Below are 27019 nucleotides of genomic sequence, written 5' to 3' on the forward strand. Positions count from 1 at the left end.
CCTTGAAACACATAGGGATGTTTCAACATAAAATGGGTGAACTTAAAGTAACTTACAACTAGGAATCCAAGTATGTAAATTCAGTTAGGTGAGCTTTGGCGTTTTTATATTAAAAATTCCGTACTGTAATGTATCAAGCTATAGCAGTTGCGTAACTAATACAAATGGAGAAGGTAAAAATAAATTAATGACCTGAGCATCATCCCGATGATGATTTAATTCAAAAAAATTCATTCATCCGATAAAAGGTAATATTAGTTTTTTGAACGGCTGCTCCCATAATCGATTTCAAGCCTTATAAGAGGAGTGTTATATAATTTTATGTGGTGAAACCCGATAGGAAATACATCCTGGTGGAAATATTTTAGAATTTTGGCTCTTGGTTGTCTGTTGGTGAAGTCTTTCTGAACATTATACGTTCGAATTACCTGGAGAAGAGGACATTGGACCAGTTAGGATCCATCCGAATACCGTATTTTAAGCAAGAAGTGAACCGAGTATATTTTGGTGAATTCCGTCTAAAAGGATTTTTGGGTATAAATCAGCTCCAATCAATAGTTCTACGGGTCTACTATCAAAAAAGTGTGGATCAGCTAACCGAATGTTTGGTAAACGATGTGGTATATCAGGATCTATCGAGAAAGATGGAAGATCATCCGATATCCGAGGGATAATAAACGCTTCTGTTTGAAGTAGCAATGAAGAATTGATTCTTGAACCGATTTTCAGAGAACAACTCTTCTGAGTATTAGCTGATACCGTGCCCGTTACTCCTGAAATATGAGCTAGAGCAGAGCAAGTAGGCAAATTTAAACGTTTTCTTATGGTGTCTGAGATAAAAGAACCCTCTGATGCGGGATCGATCAGAGCCCGAACTGTATATTCATTACCATTATGAAGAAGATTCACTATAGCAGTTCCCAGAAGAACACTACGATTCTGTGATGTATGGAAAACTTGTTGATTTGCTATAGTTGGATTGGCACCAGTGGAGGTGGAAGTTAGGTTGACATTGTGGTGAACTACAGAATGACGGGAAGAAGAAGGTGTAGAATTTGATGAAGGAGTTGAGGGAGGTGAATTAGTAGAACGGTGGAGGAGGGTGTGATGTCTTCCACGACACATATTGCAATTATGGGCGCTAGTACAAGTTTTAATTGTATGGCCCCGTGAAAGTCAATTCCAACAGCTACCTTGCTTCTTCACCGTTGAAGATTTTTGGTCAAAAGGCAATTGTTTAAACTTTAGACAAGATCGCAAAGAACGAATTTCCGTAGGGCATAGAAAACAAGTCATCGTGGTTGGTGATTTGAATTTTTTATAAACCGAATTGGGGGTGATTGGTGATTTAAATTCTTTCGAAGATGACTTTTTATTTGGTTCAGGGACTTTAATATCACGCAAACAGTCAAGAGTCTGAATTCTTTCAGAAATAAATGAATCCAAGTTTTCCCAAGAAGACAAAGCCGATTTGTCTCTAACACTCTGTTCCCATAGAGTGACAGTTATTCGCGGTAAACGCTGAATACAAATGAAGACTATGATAGGATCCCAATGTACTGTGGTGATATCATATACGGCCATAGCAGATAGACAACTATTTATTCCGCGCTGAAGGGTTTTCAATCCCGAACTAGTTTCACGATCGATGTATGGAAGATCAAAGAGAAGCTTCAAGTGACTATTGACAATAACCCGTTTATTGTCAAACCGATTTTTGAGAGCTGCCCATGCTAAGACGAAGTTAATGGGAACTTGGATACAATTTCTTTAGCTTCGCGGTCTGTCTTTCTAATTAAATGACAGAGTCTCTCAATGTCACTAAGACCAGAATTATTTACATATATCGCGATGAAAAGGTCTCGGAAAGTTGACCACGACAAAAAATCACCATGAAAGGTTTCTATATCGCAGGAAGGGAGTACTAGATTGTGTACACTGTCCGGATTAGGTGAAAAGAAGGATTCTCGAGTTTGAAAACTGTTTTGAACTAATGAAGGGGCTGGATGATTCACCTGAGTACCGACTTCCCGCGACGCCTGTGTCGAAGTGCTTAAGTTATTTGCATGGTCGCCCTGAAATTCTTCTGACGAGAAGTCCGAACTATTTATTGAGGTGTGAGGTGAAGTTTTGGAGGATTGAAGAATTTTGCCCAATTTGCGATTCATAGTTGACCTACAAGTAATGTAAGTCTGATGACACACTTCGTATTTACTATCTAACGAATCTATGTCATCCTTTTTCGAATCTACCGCCGACATTAACTAATCGACGCAACGATAGAATGTTATTTGGACCTTTGACCACAGCTTGTCCAATTCTGTGCTACGAAACTCTAAGTCGTACTGATCTAACTGATCATCAAGCATTTGGTTGAAATGGGAATCGAATTTGATCAAAGCATCCGCGAATTAGTAGGAATAATTCAGAAAACGACCAGATATACACAGATAGTTGCAAAATTCAATAGAATTTATAATTTTTGCACGAGGTGTAGGGTGAACCAATAGCTAAAATGTTAAAACTGATTTATTTTGCCGAAAAGGAAACACAAATAACCCAAATGTCCGAAAAATTAAACAAATGTTCAAAAATAGCAAAAAAAGACAATAATTTTCCAAAAAGCTCCAAAAAATCAATTGACTTTATGGTTTTAGCAGCGAGGTGTAGGGTAAATCAATGACTGAATGTCCAAAATCGATCAATTTTTGTGAAATGGAAAAATACAAATGGCCAAAATATCGAAAACCGAATAATTTGGGAATTTTCCTTGTTAAAAATGAACATTTTAAATTCCAAAGGGACCGAATGTAGGGTGCACTACTTCAGAACAACCAAAAAACCGCAACCGAAAATTCAAATATGTGAATAAAAAAGGTGATTTTAGTATAAAAATATAAATTTATATTGAATATTTGAATAAATATATATGTTATATTTACTAAAAATATAAATATATAATGCCGATTGTAGGGTGTACGATGTCCAAGAAAACGTTTAAAACGAAAACCGATTATTTTTTAAAAAATGTGCAAATATTTATTTTTCCGAAAAAATATTAAAAATAATTTATATAAAAAATTATTTTTTCACCTGCGAACCTCTGTAACCGTAGTTATAACGAAGAGGTATAACAAAACAAAATTAAACACAAGTAGTCGATACCGCAGTAGACCTATGTATGTTGGTATGTACTAGTAGTTAAGCAGGTAGAGAGACCACAACATATTGCCTTGTTGTTGGTAGTTTTTTTTCGTTTTATAAGTGACGCTAGAAGAAATGCAAAAAGGCGGGTGATTTGTAATACGTTTGTTGTTGCAATTCTTACTAAAGGGCTCTCCCTTTGGAATAATTATGGATGTAGGGATAGTGAGAAAAAACCGAAATAAATAAAACAACAACACGTATTGGCGACCACTACACTTGTTGGTGAATAATAAAGAAACACAGTATGATTTATTAAATCCACAAAATAAACGATATTTTGCTAACATTTCAACCGTATTTTGGTGAGAATTTTTATTACATGATTTAGTGTGTGGACTGTATGAGGATTTTGACCGTATTTGATTGTAATTACCGACCGATAGGGTGAAAAAAAGTCGATCAATATACCGAAATATTTTTATGCGAAAAGAGATAAAAATTGAACACTCGCGATTCGCTCACTTATGAAAAACACTGAATTTACATACCTGGTATGTTTTTTGATGGAATATGTGTTGTTGGTGATAATGTATGATGGTTTGATGATGCGGCTGGTGAATTCAATCACCTTATTCAATGTCTGTTCTTCTTTAATATCTTTTATTATTATATTTGTTTCATTTGTAATTGTGTTTACTTTTTCTATTGTTAATTGGCTTGAATAATCAAGCCATTATGATTATTATTATTTTGCAATATATTATTTGGTTTTTGTTTGTTCTGTTTTAGTTGAAGATTCAATCATATGATTGCTTAAGTCTGGAGTATTCCTCCATTGTCTTAACTTTATCACTACCCTCTTTGCAGGGAGTAATGTTTACAAAACGCACTGGCAAACAGGGTAGGGTGTGCAAAGAGGGTAGTCATGAAGTTAAGCCAATGGAGGAATACTCCAGACTTAAGCAATTATATGATTGAATCTTCAACTAAAACAGAACAAACAAAAAACAGCGAAGGCACGCGCAAAAGGGAATTTTTTAAAATAAAATTCCAACAACATACTCACAGGTAACTGTGCTGATGTTATTTCAACTTAACAGAAATCGACGATTTCTTAGTTAAATCGTGCTGGCAGCTTGCAAGTATTTTGTTCTGGTGTTTTTTTAGAAAGCCGAAAAGTGAGCATCATTCTCATTAACATGGAGATACTCGATGCTTAAAAAAGTTCAGGTTTTCACTAAAAAATCATCATTTCAAAAACTGAAAATCCAATTGATAATTCTCTTCGCCGGGATGAAATCATGATATTGGTAGCGATCAGTAAATGTTGCAAGCTGTTGTCTCGATAGGCGTTAGTCATGGCCAACATACTACTATCGTCTAAATGTAGACAAGCAAGCTTGTTCAAAATTAACGATAGATGCTCGTATACGGCCTGATAATATTCAGTTATTGACTTTTGGCCCTGTGTCATTGTAGATAGTTGGTATTCTAGGGTTCCTATTTCCCTCTTATCAGAATAATGCATCATAAGGCATTTCCTAATTCGAGGCCAATCTAGAGGGGTTCTGTAGGAATCAAGGGCTGTACCTGCCATATTCAAGAAAGAGCCAATAAAGCTCATAGATGTTGGTCAACATGTAGAAGGGCTATAGGCGCCATGTGGGGTCTTAATCCTAAGATGACACACTGGCTATACAAATGCGTAGTTAGACCTATTCTAACATACGCTTCAGTAGTCTGGTGGACAGCTATGGATAAAAGGTGTAATATTAAAATACTACAGAAAGTTCAACGAATGTGCTGTCTAAGTGTAAGCGGCGCAATGAGGACAACATCAACGAGGACATTAGAAACTATTCTATATATACATCCAATACAAATCCAGATAAGGTATGAAGCGGCTGTCGATGGACGAGTGGATCAGTAAGGACTACGCAACATACCATCAAAACATTCTACAGGTAACAACGGGAGAGTCAATGGATAACATTGTATCGGACAGTATACCTGAAACATTTGTAGCTGCCTCATGCGAGGCATTAATTCCAGACAGAGAACCAGAGACCGAAATATCTCTTCGTTTGCCGGATCACAATACGGTCCATCAAGCGGAGATCCGAGCGATCACAGAGTGTCTGAGCTGGCTTAATGCCAACACGAGGCGAACTACTGTAAACGTCCTTACGGACAGTAAAACTGCAATCAAAGCAATAACATCCAAGATAGTAAAATCACAAACAGTCTTGGATTGTATAAACTCGATCAACAGCTTTACTCAGCATGGCACGGTGCGTATAATATGGGTACCGGGACATGCGGGGAATAGGGGTAATGAGGTAGCAAATTCTCTGGCAAAAAAGGAAGGGAATTAGCTACCGTAAACTTAGCGAACGCAAAGCCACGCGTCTCGGCTAGAGTTAAAAATTTGGGCAAAAAATGCCCACTTATCCCTATCGAATAGAGAGGAATTAGGGAAAACCACAAAAATCCTATGGGGAGACCCAAATGAGGAAAAAACTAAAAACCTATTACTGCTAGGTAAAGCAGAGTTGAGTAGACTTACAGGTGTCACCTGGGTTTACGAGCTCATCTGCAAAAAATTAATTGTGCAGACAACAGCGTATGCAGGGCATGCGGAGAGGATGATGAAACATTGGAGCATTTTCTCTGGCAATGCCCCGCTTTCGCAAACATCAGATCCCAGTTTTTAGGAAACGACACAATACCAGATCTTAATCAGGTATTTGTAGACGACCTAAAACAATTACGGGATTTTGTTAAGGGGACAGAGTTCCTTAATTAAATTATAGTAGAGTCCCCTTCTTCAAAAAATTTAGACTAGAGCGCACAACAGGCCTACTTCATGGCTTATGTGTATGTACACCAGGACATGTGGCATTTACTCGCCCGTCTTTTCAACCTAACCTAACTTAATCTAACCTAAGTCAATTATTCGAGCCGAAACATAAATTGTATAATTCTGACTGCAACAAAGCAAGAACAGTTTGTTTCAATTTACTAAACATTTACAGGAGATCCAATGATATTGATGATAAAAGGCGTTAAATAACAGCTCAAAAAGAATATAAATTTGTTGGTAACCTAAGAAAATCTGAGTATTACAAAAATATGGCGCATAACCTTAGTAGCATAAGTAGCTCCAAGGAATGCTGGAAAATAGCCAAAGAAACGCGGGATCAAAAAACGTAGTTGGCTCTGAAATCTCTCCAGACACATTTAAATCTTACTATGATCAATTACTTAATAAATCAGAAGAAAATACTCTCATTCATTAAGCTCCTCCTTATAAGGAAGATTATGACTTAGATCGACCTTTTACTATGTGTGATTTAACAAACGTTTTGGCTAGTGTTAAAATAAAGCACCTGGAGAAGACAGGATTCCGTACGAGTTCTACATAAATGGCACAGAGGAATTCCAGCTCTTAAATGTTTATAATGACATATAGTCGTGTGAAAAAATTGAGCCCATATTTACAAAAACGATTATTATAGAGTATTTGTATTTACGTTCCACCCTAATACATATTTCAGTACGATCCATCCTAATGTGCAGTATGTGATCTTCTTCTTGTTTTGTTATATTAATTACTGTATGCAGTTACAAGTATCATTTACTCTCACTCTCATCTATTTATCTCTGAGTGATAAAGATACATGGTTGCTTGTATATGCATACACACCTAAACGTACATACAGGTTGTTAGTTCTAAGCTTTGTTATGTTGTTTAATTTGAAATAAAGAACATTAAGCATTTGGAGTTGAAACAAAGAAGTTTCTTTTGTGTAAATACACTACAATTTGGCGACGAGGGAAAAAGTTTTTAAAACAACAACAACAACGTATTTTGTGTGGTTAAATAACCTAAAAAAAGAACATTGTTATATGTACATACATATAATTAAATTAAAATAACTAAAAGAACAATTTAAAAAGGAAAGTAACAAACGTTACCAAACAAATTTAAAATTGGAAAATTTTAAATAGAAAATACGTTACCAAACAAATTAAAAGCAAAATAAATTAAATAAAAAGCCACCACTAAACAAAATAAAATAAACGCCAAACTAAATTAATAAAAACGAAAGTGAGTGCCGTACAAGATGGAAGGTGAAGGCAATCACAGTTTTAATGCCAGCCAAATTGCTGTGTTCCAGACATCAAATGTTTCGGAGTTTAACCCCAATGTGGAATCGTGGAGTGTATGGAAGGAGCGTCTTGAGATTCACTTCTGCGAAATTAATTGTACGGATGATAATGTGCGGAAGTCAATTTTATTGAAGTCGGTTGGTGCTGTGGCTTATAAAGTTCTACATAGCTTGTGTAGTCCCGATTCTCCTGTGTCAAAAAAATACGAGGATTTGTGTGAAATTTTGGACACACAATACACACCACCGACAATTGTCTTCAGTGAACGGAAGAAATTTCATGTGGCAACTAAAAATGAAAGTGAATCGGTTGCAGAGTGGTACGCCAGAGTGAAGTCGTTGGCGCTTAATTGCAAATTTGGTGATCATTTGGAAGCCTTTGTGTTAAACCAATTTGTGATGGGCTTGCCAAATTTCATTTTTGAGCGGTTATGTGAAGAGGATGAAAAGTTAACAATGCAAATGGCGTTAAGGAAAGCGATGATAATGGAGACGAAAAGTATGTCAAGGGCAGCAGAGGCTGAGCAGAGTTCAGTGAACTATTTAAATAAGCAGAGATTTGCCAAGAAAAATTTTGGTAATGCAAATGGCGGTTGCAATAGAAGCAGTGGTAGCAGCGGTAACAGAGGCGGTTCAAGTGGCAGCGGCAGAGGCGATGGTAGCAGAGGTAGTTGTGGCGGTGGCAGAGACAACAAATTTGAAAATGGTAGAAAACCTGTATGTTCTCATTGTGGTTGGCGCAATCATAAGTCGCAGGCATGCAAATACAAAGACAGTAAATGCCATTCTTGTGGTAAAATTGGACATCTTGCATCTGTTTGCTATAACAAAAAGAGAAGTGTCAATTATGTTTGTGAAGATGAGAATGATTTTGAAAATAATGATGTTTTTAATTACTCAATTTTTAGTGTGTCGGAGTGCAACTCTAGTGGAGTATATTCTCTTCCAGTGATCATTGATGGTATTGAGTTAAAAGCTGTTTGTGATACAGGTGCTCCGTGTACGTTGTTGCCTAAGTCGTTCCTGGAGAAGAACAATATGAAGAAGATGCTTCGCCCATGTCTCGTGCCATTCGTGGATTATAGTGGTGATAAGTTGAACCTAGTTGGTGAGTGTGATGCCTCGGTTACTTTTCAAGGTAAAACAAAATCGATAGTTGTTGTTGTTGTAGATTCATCGAATCCTCCTTTATTAGGTCGTACGTTTTTACGTTCATTTAATTTTGAATTGTTGCAAGTCAACAAAATAGATTGCTCGAATTCTAATTCAATGATTATTAATCAAATTAAAAACGAGTTTTCGAGTGTTTTTGAAGAAAAGTTGGGAGAGTTTAATGTCAACAAGATTTCGTTGAGAGTTGAGGAAAACGCAATTCCTATTTTTTGCAAACCAAGACCCTTACCGTTGGCTTGGAAAAGTAAAGTTGAAACCAAATTAAAAGATTTAATTAAATCTGGTGTTCTAGAACCAGTTGATAACTCAGATTGGGGAACTCCTTTAGTTCCAATTTTGAAGCCTAATGGCGATTTACGAATCTGTGGTGACTATAAGGTTACCCTTAACAAATGTTTATTGGATTTTAAATACCCGTTACCCAGAATCGATGAAATTTTTGCATCTTTGCAGGGTGGTGAACTTTTCACGAAGCTTGATTTGTCAAATGCTTACAATCAACTTGTTTTGGATGATGAATCACAATTATTATGTGCTTGGAGTACACATATTGGTACTTTAAAAGTAAAAAGATTACCTTTTGGTGTCAAAACAGCTGCGGCTATTTTTCAGAAAACTATGGAAAACCTTTTAAGGGATATTCCATATGTTGTTGTTTACCAGGATGACATTACAGTCACTGGTAGGAATATGCAAGAGCATATCAGAACTTTAAGATTGGTTCTTCAGAAGCTTCAATCTTCTGGATTGAAACTTAATGTTAATAAATCATTGTTTTTACAATCTGAAATATCCTATTTAGGATTTAATATTGACAAAAATGGTCTTCGTAAGAATAATGAGAGAATTTCGAGTGTGATTTCTGCTCCTATTCCCAAAAATGTTTCCGAGTTGCGAGCTTTTGTCGGTATGGCAAATTATTATTCCAAATTTATTAACAATTTTGCGCAAATTATGTCGCCATTTTATCATTTACTCAGTAAAGATGTAAAATTCGATTGGTCAGAAAGATGCAAAAAGTCTTATGATGAAATTAAGAAGGCTATAACCTCAGACCAAGTTTTGGTTCATTTTAACGCTGATCTGCCAATTGTTTTGACTACAGATGCATCCAATAATGCTGTAGCTGGGATTTTATCTCATAAATTTTCTGATGGTTTAAAACCAATTGCTTTTGTTTCAAGAGCTTTGTCAAAAAGTGAACGAAATTATAGCACTCTTGAGAAAGAGGCTTTATCAATTGTGTTTTGTGTTACAAAACTTCGCCAATATTTATTGGGAAATCCATTCGTTTTACGAACGGATCATCGTCCACTTTTATGTTTGTTTGGTAGCAACAAAGGTTTGCCTATTATGGCTTCAGCGCGAATGCAGCGTTGGGCATTAATCCTTTCAGGATTTGTTTATACAATTGAACATGTAAAAGGTGTTAAGAATGAAGCTGATTGCATTTCAAGAATGCCTCAGAAATGTTTTGAATCAAAGAATAATGAAAATTCTTACATCAATTTTATAGAAAGTCAAGAAAATAACTTGAATTTAAATTTTAAAGATATATCTCGTGAAACGAGACGTGACCCAATTTTGTCGAAAGTTGCCGATTTGGTTTTAGAAGGCACTTTAGTTAATTGTCATGACGACAATCTTTCACCTTTTCGTGAAAAGTATACTCAACTTTCTGTTGAGTACGGATGTATTTTGTGGGGATATCGGACAGTAGTTCCTAAAACCCTAAGATCTAAAATTTTGGATGAACTTCATAGTTCACACATGGGTATTGTCAAAACAAAAGCGCTTGCCAGATCTTATGTATGGTGGCCTGGTCTTGACAAGGATATTGAAAATTTAATATCAAATTGTATTTCATGCCAAAAACTTCAATCAAGTCCCGAAAAAAGCACATTAATTCCATGGATGCCTAGTGATTCAGTGTGGAGTAGAATTCACATTGATTTTGCTGGCCCAATCAAAAACTTTTACTTTTTAATAGTCGTTGACTCTTTTTCAAAATTTGTTGAAGTCTTCAAAACCAAAGACATGACAACAAATTTCACCATTTCGAAGCTACGAGAGATGTTTTCTCGCTATGGACTTGTTGATACCATTGTGAGTGACAATGGATCACAGTTCACTTCTCATGAATTTCAAAAATTTTTATCGTTGAATGGTATTAAACACATATTAACTGCTCCTGGACATCCATCTACGAATGGACAGGCAGAAAATTTTGTTAAAACTTTCAAAAAGTCTATTTTGGCCAATTTGGACCAAAATAAGGATTCAAATTTAGACCAAATTTTATGTCGTTTTCTAATGGACTACCGAAACATGGTACATTGTAGTACTGGTGAGTCTCCAGCGAAAATTTTCTTTGGTAGGACATTAAAAACTCGTTTTTCACTTCTCAAACCTCCTAAAACAAAAGAAAGAATCATGAATTCACAACAACACAACATTTCAAACCACAAAGGTAACCGTGACATCCAGTTTTGCGAAGGTCAGGAAGTTATGGTGCGTGATTATCGTAACCCTAACAAACCTAGTTGGACTCAAGCAACCATAAAACATCAACTAGGACCTCAATCTTATTCCTGCATTTTAAATCACAACAATTATGTCATAAAACGACATCTTGACCAAATCCGAGGACAACGTAGACAACAAAATCAACACGTCATTGAGCCTGATTTACAATCACATGTAAATAATGATAGTTCTTCACTTGTTGTTAATGAAAATCATGCTCCAGAAGAGATTATACACCCTAGAAGAGAACTCAGACCAAGAGAAGGAGGTAGAGTTGTGAAGAAAAATTAAAATAATAATTCAATCAATTGTTTTAAAAAAATGTTTAAATTTTCCTTTAAAATATCATATTAATATGATCTCATAATTTTTAAAGACAATTTGTATAAAAAATATTGTTTCTTAAATTGTTTTATCATTATATATATTTATAATTCATTCAATCATTAATTCAACCACTAAATATGAATTCAAAATAATGTTATTCATTTATTATTTACATTCAAAGAATTTATATTGTACATAAATATTCATATTTTTCAATTTTATATTAATTGCCAACTTTAGGGGGAGCATATAGAGTATTTGTATTTACGTTCCACCCTAATACATATTTCAGTACGATCCATCCTAATGTGCAGTATGTGATCTTCTTCTTGTTTTGTTATATTAATTACTGTATGCAGTTACAAGTATCATTTACTCTCACTCTCATCTATTTATCTCTGAGTGATAAAGATACATGGTTGCTTGTATATGCATACACACCTAAACGTACATACAGGTTGTTAGTTCTAAGCTTTGTTATGTTGTTTAATTTAAAATAAAGAACATTAAGCATTTGGAGTTGAAACAAAGAAGTTTCTTTTGTGTAAATACACTACAATTATTTTCCCAATACACAAGAAAGGTGACTTAAACAAACCAGCAAATTATAGGGGCATATCTTTCATGAACTGCGCAGCTAAGTTATTTATGGGTCCGAAAAATTACAGATTATATTCGTGGATCGAACAACATAAAATTCTAATGGAATATCAAGCTGGATTACGGAAGAAATATTCTGCAATTGATAATATCTATAACCTGGCTTCGATAGTTCAACTTAAGCTTGCAGAGAAGAAAAAAGTGTCTTCATTCTTCATAGATTTTAAAACCGCGTTCGACAATATCTCAAGACAATCTCTTTTTTATAAACTGCATGAAATAGGAGTTTCACATAAAGTTATAAGAATAATAGAAGAAATTTACGAAGATACCCAATCATCTGTCTGGAATGGAAAAGAATTATCGGAGTATTTTCAAACAACTAATGGTGTCAAACAAGGATGCCTTGTTTAACCTCTATTATTCGCATTATACTTAAATGATCGACATGATTTCGTCGAGGGTGGCCTGTTCGTGGATAATATCAACATCAGGCTTCTTCTATATGCTGACGACATTGTGATCGACATACTTGAAGAATACTGTAATCTGTGGAGCTAGGTAGTAAACTTATCCAAGTCCGAAATAATGGTTTTCAGAAATGGCGGAAAACTAAGCAAAAATGAAAAATGGACATATAAGGGCACAGAAATAAAAATTACTACCGAATTCAAATACTTAGGAGTAACTTTTACCCCAAAGACGAAATTTAACAAGCTTGTTCAAAGAAGATGTAATGAAGCAAACAATGTCATTATGCGACTTGGAGTCAGTCCATAGGAAGAGAAGATGTAAGTATGAACTCCAAATGGAAGCTTTTCTTAGCTGTATGCAAATCAATACAAACATACACTGCTGAAGTTTGGGGTTTTTCTTTTTTTTTTGAAGAAATAAATACAGTTCAAAGATATTTTATAAAGCGACTTTTAAAAGTACCTATTTTCACTCCAATTTACGTACTGATGTTGGAAACAGGTGTCGATGATACACATATATATTCCTTGGGTTCACATTTAAACTATATTGGAAGAATTATGTTTCAATACTCTGATAAAAGGCTCCCAAAACAATTATCAGGACTTGTTATGGCCACACATTTTATCAGAACATTATTTAGGACCATGTCAAACTCGTGGATGTTAGGACACGTATGTTAGATATATTCACTGGACAATAGCCATAGACTATCCCCGCATTTCAACATACAATATCAGGAACCTATGACTTATCCTGATGACGTTATTTTAGTTTATAGTACTAAAATACGTAATTTTGCAAAGTCCGATCTGAGTTATCAATATTGTCCCTATATAAATTAAAAAAATTATTATTATTTTTGTTTTTTTTAAACTCCAGATGTGCAACTGCACGGCTTACTTTATAGAATGTTAAAAATGGACACACTGTTACAATTATTTTAATCATAAGCTAACCTAGATTTGCTGTATTCCCTTTACACGTTTTATTGATTCGGTTTTTCTCACAGTGAAATCCAATACCCGTCGTTTGCATATTAAATGCCTTTATGAGAAAAAATTCGTCCAAACGTTCACATGCTAACAAAGCATATCATATTGCAATATTAGGTGATGTCTGGACAGTAAAGTTAATGTATTTGGCGTTAACTCCTCCCCTTTTAAATTTCATACGTCCCGTATGAACATTCTTTTGAATAGAATTCTTCCTCAAAAAACGGGATATTATTTAGACTCTTAAATCTTTTACTCCTTTTTGCAGATGTTGGTTTGTCTTCGATTTCACATTGCAATTCATCATTTTCTGTATTGCTTTCAGTTCTTCTATTTCTGTATGAACGTATCCAGATTAACAAAATTAATATTACGAGTGTCAAACCAAGAGACACGTTTATCCAAATGTTTATGTGTTTGTCAAGCTTTAGAGTTTCAATGGTTTTGATGTTATCATTCGTGAGTGTTTTCATCATTTCCAATGATAGACTTTTAAATCTTTTACTCCTGTTTGCAGATGTTGGTTTGTCTTCGATATCACTTTGCACTTCATCATTTTCTGTAGGCATGCTTATGATATAGAGCAGTCTTTCCTGATAGGAAGCAATTTTTATATTGGCAAATTTTAAAAGTTCATCAATTTTGGAAAACGGCATTTCAGACTTATCGAATATGTCTTCAAATATTTTTATTTCTACATTGGAAAACACAACTGAATTCACTATATTAGCTTTCGCCCATTGGATGGCAAATTCTATATTTGATAATTCTTCTTGAATTATTTCCAATTTATATTTGAATTCAATCACCTTATCCAATGTCTGTTCTTCTTTAATTTCTATTATTATTCTATTTGTTTCATTTGTAATTGTGTTTAATTTTTTTATTGTTAATTGATTTATAATGGCTTGATTATTATTATTTTGGAATATATTATTTGTTTTTTGTTTCTTCTGTTTTAGTTGAAGATTCAATCATATGATTGCTAAAGTCTGGAGTATTCCTCCATTGTCTTAACTTTATCACTACCCTCTTTGCAGAGAGTAATGTTTACAAAACGCACTGCCAAAGAGGGTAGGGTGTGCAAAGAGGGTAGTCATGAAGTTAAGCCAATGGAGGAATACTCCAGACTTAAGCAATCATTTATTTTTTGTGTTATTATCTCTAAGACATGGTGATCTGGTGTTCCAGCCAAGCATTTTCAAGCACTGCCTAACAAATCTATAGATCTCTTAAGTCTAAGTTTGGGTTTTAAGCGGGATAGACAGGATTTTATGGGGTAGGGGAGAATGGGATTGTGAATGCCAATGTTTTTTCCAATTAGAGTTTCCATATTTATAGCAACATCTTCATAATTTTTCAAATCAGGCACGTGTGCGATATTAAATGTACCAGACAGGATTTTTGCTAATCCAGTATTTGAATTTTTCCGGCACAGCTGCCTAGAACCAATATACCTGTAACGAAAATTCTTTTAATTTCTAATATGTTTCATATGGACGACTCTTCCCCTTTGTGTCACTATTGTGGAAGTTCTATATTCTTTTACTATTTCTTCTTTTTTTTTGGGTTAATTTAGTTCCCAATCTATACATAAGTCTTAGGTTCATTTTTCTTTCATTTTAAATCATTTTTCTGTTTCTTTCGTAGCGTTTCCATATTGGTCTCACGTGTCCGTTCATAAGCCCCAGGTGAAAAATCGACTGTCTTTCCAAAGAACAAATGTACTGGTTTTTTACCCACCGTCTAGTGAACAGAATGATTATATTCATTCACTGCTCTTTCTATCAACTCATCAAAATTTCTGCATATTTCCTCTTCCTTAAGGCATCTCACAATTTCTGCAAGCGTAGAATGGAAACGTTCAATCTGTCTATTGGCTTCGCTTCTGAAAGGTGGTGTTGTGAATACATTTATGCCTAACTCATCTTTCATCATGGAGAGTATAGAAGCAGGATTTAAAGATGTTTCATTGTCCATAACAATTATTTTAGGAACACCAAAAAAGAATATAAGTTCCCTTAATGGTCCCCTAATGTCTTCAATTGATTTTCCATTTAGTATTTTCGCTTGTGCGTATTTAGAAAATTTATCCAAGGATGTCAAGAGATTTTTTTATCTGTCGAAAACAAATCAATGTGCACTACTTCTGCGGCATATGAAGGACTTGGAGTTTCACTTAACCTGGGTTCATTAGGGTGTCTATCATATTTGCTTTTCTTGCATATGGAACATAGTTTTACTATTCTTTTGATTTTGGACAACATAGTAGGAAAATAAAATCTTTTTAATATATGAGCCTTGTTTTCTACAGCATTTTTATGGGCTCGCTTATGAGTCTCGATTATAATATCCTCTTCTTCATCCTCAGATGTAATGTCCTCAACAAATTTTTGAGTATAACGTGACTTATAATTAACGAAATGATGTGGATATATTCCTGTATTTTTTCCCATTACCGATTCTGGAGCTTTGATGCCATATAAACCGTCCGTAATAAATAAAAAGTCCCAAGAGTGAGCAAAGCTCATTCAAGGCATTAGGATAAGGGAAATTTATGATAGCTTCTACTTTTTGGGGATTTGTCTTGACTCCGTCAACAGATACTACAAAACCTAAGAATTCTAGTTCTTGTTTGAAGAACTCACACTTATCTAGCTGAACTTTCATGTACGCTTTCTCTATATTATTAACGATTATATTAAGATGTTTAATATGATCTTCGGTTTTGCTGAAAATTATGATATCGTCTATGTAAACATTGCATATTTTCCCTATAAAGTCACGTAGAATATCGTCTAATGTTCATTGAAATATTGCTAGTCCATGCTAGTCGAAAAGTCGCCCATTCGATCTAAAAAATGGACTAGCAATATTTCAAAGAACATTAGACGATAATCTACGTGACAATATAGGGAAAATATGCAATGTTTACATAGACGATATCATAATTTTCAGTAAATTCATATTTCATATCCTCAACGAATTCATTTTCAATAGCTTGAGCATAATTTCCAAGCTCTAATTCAAAATTTTCATTGCCTTCTGGGACGCAGGAGTCCCTTCTTTCATCTATATGTTCGGTCCTTTCTTCTCCTGTATTAATATGAAAATTTCTTTGAACCTTTGCTGGAATTTGGAAGGATCCTGCTGCAGGTATTTTGTTCGCAGGATTTAATGGAGGCCTATTGGCGTAGTTTAGTTGTCTTGTTTGCATGTAATGATCTATGTCCATAGGTTCAGATCGTTGAAAAGTCTGTTGACTTTTTGGAAAATTGTTTTGGTACCCTATATATGTGTTTTGAGCATAAAAATTATTTTGATATCCTGGATTTTGTGAAAAGTTGTTTTGGTACCGTGGGTTTGGTGAAAAATTATTTTGGTATCCTGGATTTGGTGAGGGATAATTTCGGGGTTGATATGGCATTTGACCATAAAGTACTGTTGTTTGGTCTTGGAGGAGGTCGTGGAGGTAGTGGTGGTCCCGCAGCTCTACCTATGTGAGCTAACTGTGGATAAAAAGTTGCAAAACTTCCTACAGTATTTTTCCTTACATTTTCCATCCTCTGAGTATGTCCATATATCTGGTTCATACGATAGTTCATATTATCCAGTTTAAGGCGTATATGTATCGCTTGAGGTAAGTAAGATGGTCTAACGCTTAAAAGACTTGAAGGATCCCATTTTAAACCTCTTATAAATGTATCGAGGGCCTTGTCTCCATAGGCGTTAGTCATGGCCAACATACTATTATCGTCTAAATCTAGACAAGCAAGCTTGTCCAAAATTAACGATAGATGCTCGTATACGGCCTGATAATATTCAGTTATGGACTTTTGGCCCTGTGTTATTGTAGATAGTTGGTATTCTAGGGTTCCTATTTCCCTCTTATCAGAATAATCCATCTAAGGCATTTCCTAATTCGAGGCCAAATCTAGAGGGGTTCTGTAGGGCTGCATCTGCCTCTCATACTATTTTTGTTCTAATTGTATGCAAAATAGGATAATATTTACGGGTTCCCTTGAGTTCTTTGAAAAGGTCTAATAACCTTTTAACGGATTTTCTTCAAGACCCAAACTCACCAGGTTTCCCTGAAAATTCTCTTATAGTTTAACCGATATCAGGAATTTGTTCCAGTTCCTCAAATTTTACTAAACCTTTTGGATGATCGCAGTCCTCATCCAAGCCTGAGTCTAATTTGAAAAATTCTGACACTATAGCTTTAATTTCATCCCTCTGAGAGGAGGTAAATTTTGACGTTCCACTTGTACTCATGGCACTACGTTTTTGTGTTAATGCGTCAATTGATGTTTCTGGCATTTTTTATTTAGGAAATAGGGGTTTTAAGGAGCTTGGTATCATGTTTTTGCTTGAAAATGGTTTTTAATTTGTTAATTTCTATTTCTAATAATTTTCTTATTCACTACTCAATAATTTTTTCTAGTTAATAGTTTTTCAGATTTGTTTGAATTTCCTTTTTAATATTCTTTTTCAATTTTAGCTTTATTTTTCTTTTCTTAATTTCTACTTTTAATCATTTTTGTATTCTTATTCACTTTTTAATATAATTTTTATTTTCTTAGTTTATATTTTTTCTATTTTGGTTAACTTTCCTTTTTAATATTCTTTTTCAATTTTAGCTCTATTTTTCTTTTCTTAACATTCTTTTTTATTCTTATCTTCTATTTTTAATTTCTTAATTGCTACTTTTTAATTATTTTTATATTCATATTCACTTTTAACATCATTTTTATTTTCTTAGTTTATATTTGTTCACATTTCATTTCATTTCATTTATTTATTCATAATCATTAAGCCATATGGCCAATTTAATTACAAAGCAGAATTAATTAATGGCATGCAATATAACCAAAATCATACTACTATACTATATAATACTAGCGGACCCGGCGAACTTCGTCTCGCTATTCATACAAAAACTCAATTTTCGATTTTTCCAATTTTCCGACATTTCCAGAGAGATTTTCCAAAATTTTCTTCCGTAAAGACCTTCTCCTCGAAAATACGAATAACTGACAAAAAAATTTTACAGAAATCGGCCTACCCGTTCTCATTTTATGAATTACTATACATTTTTTACACCATTTTTATATATATAGATAGATAAAATATATAAATGTATCATGGACATGGTATTATTTCTATATTAAAGAAAAACAGTAAAACCATTATCAATAGAGAGACTGGTGTCTATTGCAAGTACCTTCTGATTTTATTTTTAAAGTCAGTTATAGTGTAAGAAAAATTTCGCTCGTCATATGGTATAATAGTGTTCCATAGTCTACAAATTCGTACTTCGAAGGAATGTTGCATCATAAGAGAATTGAACCTAGGGCATGTCAATGCACTCATTCTTATAGATGGACCAAATGATTTTCCTTTTTAATATCCTTTTTTTTAGCTTTATGTTTCTTCTCTTAATGTTATTAATGTTCTTTTTCTTAACCTACACCGCGGTCGCTGTCCATTACAGACTCCTGTTTCCGTTTTTAATGGTACTTGGGCACATCATTTCCGCGATCTATAAATTCAATTTTTTTACGAATGGACCCCGGTCCTTGCTGCCACTACGGTGCAGACTACAAGGATACGCGAGTTATGATAGATTTATCATTACCAAAGTCCTAATTATCATAATCCTAAAATTATCAAAATTGATAACAAGAAATCAAGATCATTCCATCTCTCCATTCTTATTTACATAACTAATATATTGCATTACATTCATAATGTTCATTGCACCATTTATCGTATATCTATCTATATAATTAATTATATTACTCAATATTGTAATATTAGCACTTTATACAATTCCTCATATCGACATATTTGAATTTGCTTTTACTCATAATTTTCATTTCCTGTAAAACAAATTTTCCACATTTTGTCACTTTTCAATTTCCTTTCAAATAAATAAGTTGTCATTTCTAATTTGAATTTTGAAAAATATTGAATTTAAACAAATTATTCAAAAAACGATTAACAAATGAATTAATTATTGGATTTAAACACCAAATACATTACTAATCAAGATCATTCCTTCTCTCCGTTCTTATTTACATAATTAATATATTGCATTACATTCATAATGTTCATTGTACCATTTATCGTATATCTATCTATATAATTAATTATATTACTCAATATTGTAATATTAATACTTTATACAATTCCTCATATCGACATACATATTTGAATTTACTGTTATTCATAACTTTCATTTCCTGTAAAACATATTTTCCACATTCTGTCACTTTTCAATTTCCCTTCATATAAATAAGTTGTTCAATAAAATAATTTTAATTTTAATTTTGAAAAATATTGAATTTCAATAAAATATTTAAAAACTAACAACAAACGGATTTATAATTTGGATTAATCACCAAATACATTACTGGCGCAATCGATATAGGATGAACCTTTATTTCTAGAAGTTTAAGCTTTCGTGGATAAAAGGAAATAATCAAGAAAATTTAAAATATTTTCAATTTCATATTTTTGGAGGGAAAACCAATGAAGCAGTTAAAACGGACCTTAATTCAAGAAGCTGAAGCTTTCAAAATAAAAGGAACGTATCTTTAATTCAGAAGCCTAAGCTTTTGATTTACAAATCCATTTATTTTCAGTTTTCGATATCAATTTTGGAGGGAAAAGTCATATACAAAAGAATCAAACAATCAATTTTCAAGATTTTGGAGGGAAAATTCTTATATATATCAAGAAATCAATCATTTTCCAACTTTTTTAATTTTGGAGGGAAAATCTGTATAGCAAGGAACGAAAAAAACAATTTTTGAGTATTCAATTTTCGGAGGGAAAAGAAAATATATTTAACACAAAATGGAATCATCAACGAATCAAAATGTTAATAGCAATATCCAACCATAGTTCTTTCTCACAGTAAATGAGTTACTTAAAGATGCACAACGAATAAATGCATTTAGAGGTGATAATATTTATGCTCTCACATCCTTTATAAGAGAAGTTGAGACCATACTTGCGTTAGTTGAAACCAATGCTGATGCAAAAATCTATATATATATATATATAATAAAATCATTTTGAATAAAATTCAAGGAGAGGCTCTCCAAGTGCTGAGATCGCTGGGCCCTAATACAGCTTGGAATGATACAAAAGAGGCGTTAATTGCAAATTTCGGAATAAAAGAATCATACCACCAACTTTACCAAGAGGCATTTGGAAGAAGAAATAATGGTATAGTTAAATATTATAAACATTTATTATCAATTCTATGTAAGCTAAACGAAAAGTATGAGTACGATTTAGAAAAGCCTATAGAGTTTAATCCTGAAATCGCAGAGAAAATAATTTTAAGAACTTTTCTTTACAATATAGATGTAAATTTGGCTTCAGTTGTTATAAATAGAAACGTATCTAAATTACGAGATGCATATAATTTGCTTGAACAACAAGGTCTTATTAGAAACAACTTTGAAAAACAATTGAACGATATTCATAATACAAATTGTGTGCCTGAAAACTTTAATCGTACTAGTCAGAGCCTCAATGCTAGAATTTCAAGATTTGATTTTAATTACAGTAATCAATACCAAAATAGAACAGCAAATGTAAATATTTGGAATAGGAATTACACAAACCACAATAATTATTATCAACATCACAACATACAAACTGGTACATTTTAGACAAATTTTCAAAATAATTATAATAACAATTTTAGCCAAACAGCAAATTTTAAAGATCAAAACAGTTTTCAATAACAATAACAGTCCTTACTTTAATAGCCAATATCGCAACCCTCAAATGAACTCAGCAAAATTTTCAAATATGAAATCTAGTGCCAATTTTAGTGATTTTATTAAGAATTCTAACAACAAACAATATTCTTATAATGATAACAGCAGACAATATAGGAATTCCAATAGTTCTAAAATGGAGATTGACAACTTAAATGCAGTGGTGTATTGTCCTGAGGAGGAAAATCCTTTAAATTTTCATTTAATGCCTCATTTAAATTACATTGACATCAGTTCATTATATAACAATAGTGACTCTTCGCCTAAAGGCAAAGGAAATGAATTTCCTAATTGTATTTCTACATCTGAATATAAAGAAACTGAAGTTCTAAACAATGTTACTCTTTCTGAAGATAAAGCAACAGAACTTTTTGAAACTGTTTCTTTCTCTGACGATAAAGGTTATCAATAAACGGACGATGTTTCTCCCTCTGAAGATGAAGAAACACAACTTACTTCCCTTGAAGGGAAAGAAAGTGAAACTGTTGACGACATTTCTAAAATCCCTGAAAGCAAATATATAGATATATAAAGAATTGATAAAAAAGATGTTCAAATGTCTAACGAAATCAACGAAAAATCACCAATAAAAACTTCAACTAATGAGGAAATCGACACAGCAGAACAACATGTTAAATACACTGTTAAATGTACAGATATTAAATCAATTACTTACAAAAAAATTAAAGAACTAAACGAAAAAGAACAAGAAACTAATAATACAGAGACACATGCATTTATAGAAACATTACATAATGAAGAAATAGAAATATTGTGCAATACAATACACAGAAAAAATTGAAATATTATATAAAAAAGAAAAATCAATAGGAATGTTCAACAAAACAGAAAATGTTCAGAGGAACAATTTAAATAGAGAAATTTATAACCAAAAATTTATAAAAATGAGATTCATAAAAAATTATAAATCTGTTAGACTTAAGGAAGAAGTTAAATCCAGATTTAATAATTTAAACACTTTTCCCAAAAAAATATATGTGTAAAAAACATGAAGCCAACTATGTATAAGGAGTTAGTAAACACATATTAGTAATATTATGTCATTTATAAAAAAGTATCACAGTATTTTCATTATATGTATTTCCTTAAAAAATATCTAACTACTCATAAGTAACTTTATGCAATCATATATGTTTAAAACTCTATTCTACTTCGAAAAAACTACAACATTATATTATTATTTAATGGGGGAGAAGTAATCATAGATTTATCATTACCAAAGTCCTAATTATCATAATCCTAAAATTATCAAAATTGATAACAAGAAATCAAGATCATTCCTTCTCTCCATTCTTATTTACATAATTAATATATTGCATTACATTCATAATGTTCATTGTACCATTTATCGTATATCTATCTATGCGAGTATAATTAATTATTTTACTCAATATTGTAATATTAATACTTTATACAATTCCTCATATCGACATATTTGAATTTACTGTTATTCATAACTTTCATTTCCTGTAAAACATATTTTCCACATTTTGTCACTTTTCAATTTCCCTTCATATAAATAAGTTGTTCAATAAAATAATTTTATTTTGAATTTTGAAAAATATTGAATTTCCATAAAATATTTAAAAACTAATAAGAAACGGATTTAAAATTTGGATTAATCTCCAAAAACAATCACGAAGGGGTCCCTGCTCGGCCGCCAATTAAAATAATTATTATTATTATTATTTTTATACCCTCCACCATAGTATGGAGGGTATATTAAGTTTGTTTTTCCGTTTGTAACGCATTGAAATAATCATTTGCGACCCTATAAAGTATATATATTCTTGATCAGGGTAAAATTCTAAGTCGATCTGAGCACGTCCGTCCGTCCGTCCGTCCGTCCGTCCGTCCGTCCGTCTGTGGTAATCACTCTAGCATCCACAAAAATAGAGATAGGACGCTGAAATTTTGTGAAAATGCGTCTTTTGTTTGCAGGCAGGTCAAGTTCGATGATGGGCTATATCGGTCCACGTTTTGGTATAGCCCCCATATAACGGTACCCCCCGATTTACGGTATTTTGACGTGTTTAGCTACATTTTCAGACCGATTTGGCTATTATTTGACATTTAGGGTTCTTAAGTGTCAACACATATATATAACAAAACTTGTGGACATAGGTCCACGTTTTGGTAAAGCCCTCATATAACGGTACCCCCCGATTTGCGGTATTTTGACGTTTTTAGCTACATTTTTAGACAGATTTAGCTATAATTTGAAATTTAGGGTTCTTAAGTATCAATAAACTTATATAACAAAAGTTGTGGACATAGGTCCACGTTTTGGTATAGCCCCCATATAACGGTACCCCCCGATATACGGTATTTTGAAGTTTTTAGCTACATTATCAGACCGATGTAGCTATAATTTGACATTTAGGGTTCTTAAGTGTTAATAAACTTATAAATTAGAAGTTGTGGACATAATTCCACGTTTTGGTATAGCCCCCATATAACGGTACCCCCCGATTTGGGGTATTTTGACGTTTTTAGTTACATTTTCAGACCGATGTAGCTATAATTTGACATTTGGGGTTCTTAAAAGTCAATAAACTTATATAACAAAAGTTGTGGACATAGGTCCACGTATTGGTATAGCCCCCATATAACGGTACCCCCCGATTTACGGTATTTTGACGGGTTTAGCTACATTTTCAGACCGATTTAGCTATAATTTGACATTTAGGGTTCTTAAAAGTCAATAAACTTATATAACAAAAGTTGTGGACATAGGTCCACGTATTGGTATAGCCTCCATATAACGGTACCCCCCGATTTACGGTATTTTGACGGGTTTAGCTACATTAGCTAGGCCATATCATATCATAAAAAGGCGTGTGAATACATGCCACATGGCGGTGCACGCAGAATTGGCAGGCCAAGGAATAGATGGCGCAAACAAGTGGATGATGAGATGAAAAGGCGTGGTATTCCAGAGTGCAAAGCAACAAATAGAGAGGAGTGGAGATCTCTTCTTAGTTCGGCCTATAGAACAAATGTTCTGTAATGGGCCAGTTAAGTAAGTAAGTAAGCTACATTTTCAGACCGATTTAGCTATAATTTGACATTTGAAGTTCCTAAATGTCAATAAACTTATGTTACAAAACTTGTGGACATAGGTCCACGTTTTGGTGTAGCCCCCATATAACGGTACCCCCCGATTTACGGTATTTTGACGTTTTTAGCTACATTTTCAGACCGATATAGCTATAATTTGACATTTAGGGTTCTTAAGTGTAACTAAACTTATATAACAAAAGTTGTGGACCTAGGTCCAAGTTTTGGTATAGCCCCCATATAACGGTACCCCCGATTTACGGCATTTTGACGTTTTTATCTACATTTTCAGACCGATTTAGCTATCAATTGACATTTAGGGTTCTTAAATGTCAATAAACTTATATAACTAGTGGACATAGGTCCATGTTTTGGAATAGCCCCCATATAACGTTACCGCCCGATTTCAGGAATTTTGAGAATTTTGCCAACAAGTTTTAACCGAATTATCTGTAATTTGAACATTTGACATTTGAAATTCTTAGTGGTCACCACACCTCTCCACAAAAAATTGTCAAGAAAGCCCCCATATAACGGTACCTCCCGATTTTCAGTAATTTGATGATTTTAGCTACAATATTAAACCGAACAAGCAGTAATTTGACATTTGAAGTTCTTAGTGGTCACAACACCTCTCCATCAAAAATTGCCAACATAGGTCCATGTTTGGATATAGCTCCCATGTAACGGTACCTCCCAATTTTCAGTAATTTGGCAATTTTAGCTACAATTTTTAACAGAACTAACTGTAATTTGACATTTGAAGGTTGTAGTGGTCACCACACATCTGCATCAACAATTTTCAACATAGCCCCAATATAACGATACTTCCCTATTTTCGGTACTTTGAGGATTTTACTTAAAATGTTTAACCGAACGTAGGTCCATGTTTTTGTATAGCCCCAAAACAAACCTCCCGATTTTTTGTACCTTAGCTTTATTTTGACGACGAACTTTCTGTAATTTAAAATTTAAAAGTCAACAAAAATTCTGCAACAAAAATTGTTCATTTAAGTTCATATTTTCGTATAGCCCAGATACCTCCGAACTAGCTGTTAATGACATTTGAAGTTCCCACGTTATGTACCGATTTTCGATATTTTGAGGATTCTAGCTAAATTTTTTAACCGAATTAGGAGTTATTTGACATTAAAGGCTCCCATCAAAAACTGTCAACATAGGCCCATGTTTTATTATAACCCCTATATAACAGTACCTCCCAATTTCTAGCCCACCAAAAATTGTCAACAGTTAGATATAGGCACCATAAAAAAGGGCCTCCCGAATGAAGCATTTTATGTACATTATCTGACATTTTAACGTACTCACTTAAAGTTGGGGACAGGAATGAATATTTTATGGTGGAGGGTATGAAAAGTTCGGCCCGGCCGAACTTAATGCTTTTTTACTTGTTTTTTCTAAACTCCGGACGTGCGACTGCACGTCTTACTTTATTGAATGTTAAAATGGACACACTGTTACAATTATATTAATCATAAGCTAACCTAGATTAGCTGTATTCCCTTTACACGTTTTGTTGATTCGGCTTTTCTCACAGTGAAATCCAATACCCGTCGTTAGCATATTGAATGCCGTTATGAGAATAAATTCGTCCAAACGTTCACATGCTAACAAAGCATATCATATTGCAATATGAAGTGATGTCTGGACAGTAAAGTAAAGGTATTTGGCGTTAACTTATACATTCAACATAGACATTTCAAAAACAGTTTGGATCGAGCACACATTATATTCTGAAAGAATTTATTTTGAAACAAACATCAATAAAATATATTTTGTGACCGCAGATAACGAAACTGTGAATAAAAATGGTAGAATATGGTGTTAAACCATAAAAAACGAAAGCGTCTTGAGATTTTAAATATTGTTACGAAAGTAACTTATGGATTTAAATTAATAAAAGAAGTGTGTTTCCGAGCTTGAGGCCTTTGTTGTTGTATTTATTTAATTTCCAATATTTCGAAATTCTGTGAATTTCATCCTCAGGGAAATGTTCTACAATTAAAATAAACAAAGTATAACTTATTAACTATATCACAGTGATCCCTAATGCTAACAGGTAAATAAATAAACACAGAAAAAAGATCGCTTACGTGTATATACTAAAAAATAATAAAAACTTAAAAAAACTACTGTAGCGTTCCTACTCCGACAAGTGTCATTATTGCACTGATTAGTAGTCATTTTTTCATGATCTCTTCCCCCGTGTGAGTTGCCTGTAGCAATAGGCTGTGTTGTCCGTGTCTGTTTTGCGGTTTGTTCTTGTTGTTGTTGGGAGGCTGTTTATGTGAAGCATCTCTAGCGTTAGTCTCTTATTGTAATTATTCTCCGTTTGTAATAATCTCACATCATCGATATTAGGTGCATGACTGTGTAGTTTACAGTGTTCGGACAATGCAGTCTTTTGCGTTACGTTTATATTTCTCAATTTTATGTCCGACTTATGTGCTGACATCCTGGTTTTTAATTTATTTTTTGTCGTACCGACATATAGTTTTCCGCAGTTTTCTTCACTGTTACCACCACATTCAATTTGGTAAATCACGTTCTGTTTTTCCATTTTAGGTATTTTACTTTTTAGTTTGCTAAAAAATATTGACCTTGTTGTTTTGCAAGAACTGTGAGCTATGATGTATTTGTTTTTAATTTTTCCAATCGTTTTGAAATATTTGGCAAATATATCAGGGACTTGTAAATTTTCTTT

The sequence above is a fragment of the Musca autumnalis genome, unplaced genomic scaffold (genome assembly GCF_047663935.1).
Source record: "Musca autumnalis isolate F117 unplaced genomic scaffold, ASM4766393v1 scaffold_6, whole genome shotgun sequence".
Taxonomy (NCBI): domain Eukaryota; kingdom Metazoa; phylum Arthropoda; class Insecta; order Diptera; family Muscidae; genus Musca; species Musca autumnalis.